This window comes from Salmo salar, chromosome ssa18 (genome assembly GCF_905237065.1).
Source record: "Salmo salar chromosome ssa18, Ssal_v3.1, whole genome shotgun sequence".
Classification (NCBI taxonomy): domain Eukaryota; kingdom Metazoa; phylum Chordata; class Actinopteri; order Salmoniformes; family Salmonidae; genus Salmo; species Salmo salar.
The window spans coordinates 22,962,411-22,968,491 of NC_059459.1; positions in this window are offsets into that span (position 1 = coordinate 22,962,411).

Below are 6,081 nucleotides of genomic sequence, written 5' to 3' on the forward strand. Positions count from 1 at the left end.
GCCGCGGCCCTTGCAACACAAGGGGAAACCCTACTTCAAGTCTCAGAGCGAGTGACGTCACTGATTGAAACGCTATTAGCACGCACCACCGCTAACTACTAGCCATTTCACATCGGTTACACATGGATAGGTGAGTGCAGATGCTCCTGTTAAATCACTGCTAGGACCTGGTTGCTGTCACACCCCCTTGCCTTATTAGAGTCCAGAATAACATTCCTAAGGTCTGCACTGCTGGAGGGGACAGTGTCCAGACCTGGGAATTAAATCCCAAGAGCTATCTGCGGCTTCTTTCCCTAATCACATCAATTATCCTATGGTGTCCTCTGTGTGTACACAGATGGGAAAGCACTTATTATCTCCAAAGTCATTATCACTAGGGCCATTTTCTTTTCTTTTTTTACCTGGTATTTCCAGCATTATCCACTAGGTTTGCTGCCTGTAGAAAATACTTAGAAAAGTTATTTAATTGACACAAGCTGTCTCCAATCAATGAATCCGACCGGGACTCAAACCCGGGTCTAGCACCTGTCAAGCCAACAAAATGAACTATAGAGTACCACAGTATGAGTCATAAGTACTACTACTGCAACCACATCTGTTGAAATGATATTGTCAATGCTTTGGATGCTAAGATGAATTGTGCTGCCATATTTTTAGATTTGTCAAAAACGTTTGATGCAGTTGATCATTCAATCTTATTGAGTAAGCTGTCTGTTAAGTCTTGGCACTGATGCCTGTGTGGTTTCAGAATTATCTTAGCGACAGAACCCAGGCTTTTATGATAGATGGCGTTAACCTCTTAAATATGTTTAATATTGTGTATTATGTGTTTTATTATAGTGTGTTTTATTTGTAATGTATACAGTGCATTCGGACCCCTTGACTTACAGCCTTATTCTAAAATGGATTCAATTGTTTTTTTTCCCTCATCAATCTACATACTATACCGCTTAATGACAAAGCATAAAACAGGATTTTAGAATTTTTGGCAAATTCATAACAAATAAAACACTGAACAATCTCATTTACAGAAGTATTCAGACCTTTTACTCAGTACTTTGTTGAAGCACCTTTGGCAGCGATTACAGCCTCAAGTCTTCTTGGGTATCACGCTACAAGTGTGGCACACCTGTATTTGGGGAGTTTCTTCCATTCTTATCTGCAGATCTTTTCAAGCTCTGTCAGGTTGGATGGGGAGTGTTGCTGCACAGCTATTTTCAGGTCTCTCCAGAGATGTTCGATCAGGTTCAAGTCCGGGGTCTGGCTGGGCCACTCAAGGACATTCAGAGACTTGTCCTGAAGCCACTCCTGTGTTGTCTTAGCTGTGTGCTTAGGGTCGTTGTCCTTTTTGAAGGGGAACCTTCGCCCCAGCCAGAGGTCCTGAGCAGAGATGGAAAAACTACCCAGTTGTCATACTTGAGTAAAAGTAAAGATACCGTAATAGAAAATGACTCAAGTAAAAGGGAAAGTCACACAGTAAAATAATACTTGAGTCAAAGTCTAAAAGTATTTGGTTTTAAATATACTTTAAGTATCAAAAGTAAATGTAATTGTTATATACTTAAGTATCAAAAGTAAAAGTATATATTACATTTCACATTCCTTATGTTAAAACCTCTATGGGATCGGTGTGTCCCCGTCAGACAGTTGAGCTAACATAGGCTAATGTGATAAGTAACAAAAAAATCCCATGACATAGACATATCTGATATGGACAGAAAGCTTAAATTCTTGTTAAATCTAACTGCACTGTCCAATTTACAGTAGCTATTACAGTGAAAGAATACCATGCAATAGTTTGAGGAGAGTGCACAATTATGAACTTCAAAATGTATAAATTAACCAATAAGGCATGTTTGGGCAGTCTTGATGCAACATTTTGAACAGATATGCAATGGTTCATTGGATCAGTCTAATACTTTGCACATACACTGCTGCCATCTAGTGGCCAAACTCTGAATTGCACCTCGACTGGAAAATGATGGCCTTTCTCTTGCATTTCAAAGATGATGGTACAAAAAAAGTTTAAAATAAATGCATGTTTTTTTTATTTGTATTATCTTTTACCAGATCTAATGTGTTATATTCTCCTACATTAATTTCCAATTTCCACAAACTTCAAAGTGTTTCCTTTCAAATGGAATCAAGAATATGCATATCCTTGCTTCAGGTCCTGAGCTACAGGCAGTTAGATTTTGGTATTTGAGTAGATTTTGAGTAAAAGTGTTGGATCCTTTAAGTCAGGTATTCCTAAAATACATTTCTTCACATTTTCAAACAGTCCATTTATGAGTAGCCTCGTATCACTGCCAAAATTAAATTAAATAATCGTGTGTTCTGCGAAATAACAACACAATGTCAAATACAGGTAGCCTAGTCAAATAATTAACATCCAATCACATTAACCGTTACTCTCTCGCGGGAATTCCACTAATGGTCCTTATGTAGCCAAAAGTAGCTGCTGCTCATTCCGTTTGCTCGAAAATTGATGAATGGTTAAAGAAAGTAAGGCCCACGTCCATAGAAACACATACCAGCTCTACTGGTAGTACTGCTACTACCAGCAGTACTACCAGCAGTACTACACCTGCACCTGTCGACGACACAAGTTGTTCTGCTTCCACGAGCACATCCAATGCTAATTCTACATGTGTTGTTAACCCAGCTAGCATGGACTCTGACAGTTGTGAATCTGATGCAGCCGAAGAGCTACTGCCCCCTTACCTGGGAAAGCACTGAACAACAGACAGGGAGGTTGGACCATTGAAGAGGCGCAAATATGATGAGAACTACATTGATTTGGGGTTCACTTATATTGGGAGGAGTGCCTTTCCTCAGCCACAGTGTGTTATAAGTGCAAAAGTACTACCTCACAACTCGATGAAACCTTCACTCTTCAGCAGGCATTCAGAAACAAAACATGCCATTTTGAAAAATAAGCCACGGGATGTTTTATTGCGAGAATTGAGCCAACTTTCAAGTAGTAAGACATGTAAAAGCAACAGATACCATTAATAAGAAGGGGCTAGAAGCGTCTTATATGGTGAGCTACCGAGTGGCTAGGACAGGCAAGCGCAATACTATTGTGGAGGACTTCATTCTTCCTGCTGCCGCGGATATGGCTGGGGCAATGCTGGGGGAAAAGGACAAAAAAACTATACTGGCAATGCCTTCATCAAACAACACTGTTTCACGACGCATCAGTGACATGGCAGGAGATGTTTTGAAACACTTACTGCGTCGCATACAAGCCAGTGAATTCTATGTGTTACAGCTGGATTTGTCAACAGACGTGGCGGGCCTGGCACAGCTTCTGGTATATGTCTGTTAAGTTTATGGGAGGTCAATTAAGGAAGACATCCTTTTCTGCAAACCACTGGAAACCAGGACAACAGGAGAGGATATTTTTTAATTATTGGACAGCTTTGTGACATCAAATGGACTTTGGTGTTCAAGATGTGTTGGTATCTGTACTGAATCGTGCAAAAGCCATGACAGGGAAACATAGTGGAGCTGAATGATCTGAATCTAGGATTACAGCGCAGGTACTGGCCTGTCTGGGTGATGTTTTTTGTTGTCTGAATGATCTGAATCTAGGATTACAGGGACTCTCTGCAACTATATTCAATGAGCGGGACAAAATTGAGGCTATGATTAAGAAAAGTTGGAGCTCTTCTCTGTCTGCATTAACAAGGACAACACACAGGTCTTTCCATCATTGTTTGATTTTTATGTGTGCAAATCAACTAAAGCTTATGAACAATGTCAAACGTGATATAGCGAAGCACCTGAGTGATTTGGGTGCACAATTACCCAGGTGCTTTCCCGAAACGGATGACACAAACAACTGGATTCGTTATCCCTTTCATGCCCTGCCTCCAGTCCACTTACCGATATCTGAACAAGAGCCTCATCGAAATTGCAACAAGCGGTTCTGTGAAAATTGAATTTAATCAGAAGCCACTGCCAGATTTCTGGATCGCTCAGGACCAGTGGTGTAAAGTAATTAAGTAAAAATACTTTAAAGTATTACTTAAGTAGTTTTTTGGCGGACTCACTAAACACAAATGCTTTGTTTGTAAATTATGTCTAAGTGTTGGATTGTGCCCCTGGATATCCATAAATAAAAAATTTAATTGTATGGTTTGCTTAAAGCAGTGGCTCCAAAAAACCTTTTATAGTTCCGTACCCCTTCAAACATTCATCCTCAGGCTGTGTACCCCCTCTAGCACCAGGGTCAGCGCACTCTCAAATTTTGTTTTTTGCCATCATTGTAAGCCTGCCACACACTATATGATGCATTTATTAAACATAAGAATGAATGTGAGTTTTTGTCACAACCTGGCTCATGGGAAGTGACAAAGAGCTCTTATAGGACCAGGACACAAATAATAATATAATAATAATCAATAATTTTGCTCTTTATTTAGCCATCTTACATATAAAACTTTATTTGTTCATCGAAAATTGTGAATAACTCACCACAGGTTAATGAGAAGGGTGTGCTTGAAAGCATGCACATAACTCTGCAATGTTGGGTTGTATTGGAGAGAGTCTCAGTCTTAAATCATTTTTCACACACAGTCTGTGCCTGTATTTAGTTTTCATGCTAATGAGGGCCGAGAATCCACTCTCACATAGGTTCGTGGTTTCAAAGGGCATCAGTGTCTTAACAGCGCAATTTGCCAAGGCAGGATACTCTGAGCATAGCCCTATCCAGAAATAAGGATCTCTCTGTACTTCTCTGTACTGGTGCAATATTTTCTCCAGACTTAACACTTGGCATTTAGGCCAAAGAGTTCAATCTTGGTTTCATCAGACCAGAGAGTCTTGGATCTCATGGTCTGAGAGTCCTTTAGGTGCCTTTTGGCAAATTCCAACTGGGCTGTTATGTACCTTTTACTGAGGAGTGGCTTCCGTCTGGACACTTTACCATAAAGCCCTGATTGGTGGAGTGTTGCAGAGATGGTTGTCCTTCTGGAAGGTTCTCCCATCTCCACAGAGGAACTCTGGAGCTGTCACGTCCTGACCAGTATAAGGGGTTATTTGTTATTGTAGTTTGGTCAGGACGTGGCAGGGGGTATTTGTTTAGAGTGTTTCGGGGTTTGTTGGGCTATGTGTTTAGGTAGAGGGGTGTTTGTTTAGATTGTTCCGGGGTTTTTGGTTATGTTCTATGTTAGTATATTTCTATGTTCTGGTCTAGTCTTTTTAGTTCTATGTTTAGGGTTATTGGATGGACCTTCAATTGGAGGCAGCTGTTCCTCGTTGCCTCTGATTGAAGGTCCTATATAGAGGGGTGTTTTGTAATGGGTTTTGTGGGAAGTTGTTTTTGCACTGCTGTGTTTAGCATGCAATACTGTGCGTTCGTTCGTTTTCTTGTTTTGTCATTTAAGTGTTCTAATAAATGTTAAAATGAGCACTCAACCCGCTGCGCCTTGGTCCACTTCATACGACGGCCGTTACAGGAGCTCTGTCAGAGTGACCATTGGGTTCTTGGTCACCTCCCTGACCATGGCCCTTCTCCCCCAATTGCTCAGTTTGGCTGTGAGGCCAGCTGACAGGTGTGTGCCTTTCCAAATCATGTCCAATCAATTGAATTTACCACAGCTGGACTCCAATCAAGTTCTAGAAACATGTCAAGGAGGATCAATGGAAACAGGATGCACCTGATCTCAATTTTGAGTCTCATAGCAAAGGGTCTGAATACTTATGTAAATAAGGTATTTCTGTTTTAGTTTTTTTTTATAAATTTGCAAACATTTCTAACAACCTGTTTTCGCTTTTCATTATGGGGTATTGTGTGTAGATTGATGAGGACATTTTTTTTATTTAATCAATTTTAGAATAAATGTGGAAAAAGGGAAGGGGTCTGAATACTTTCTGAATACACTATTGTGTATTATTTATGTATTGGGTTTTATTTGTAAACATATACAGGGCTCTGTTGTAAAATAGTTTTATCTCAATGTGAATCCCTGCTTAAATAAAGGTTTATACAAAATAAATAATACCCATTAAACCTAGCGGTCAAACAGGGAAATGGTTCCAATTGTTTTTCCATGATTCATTTTTCCGGTAGGG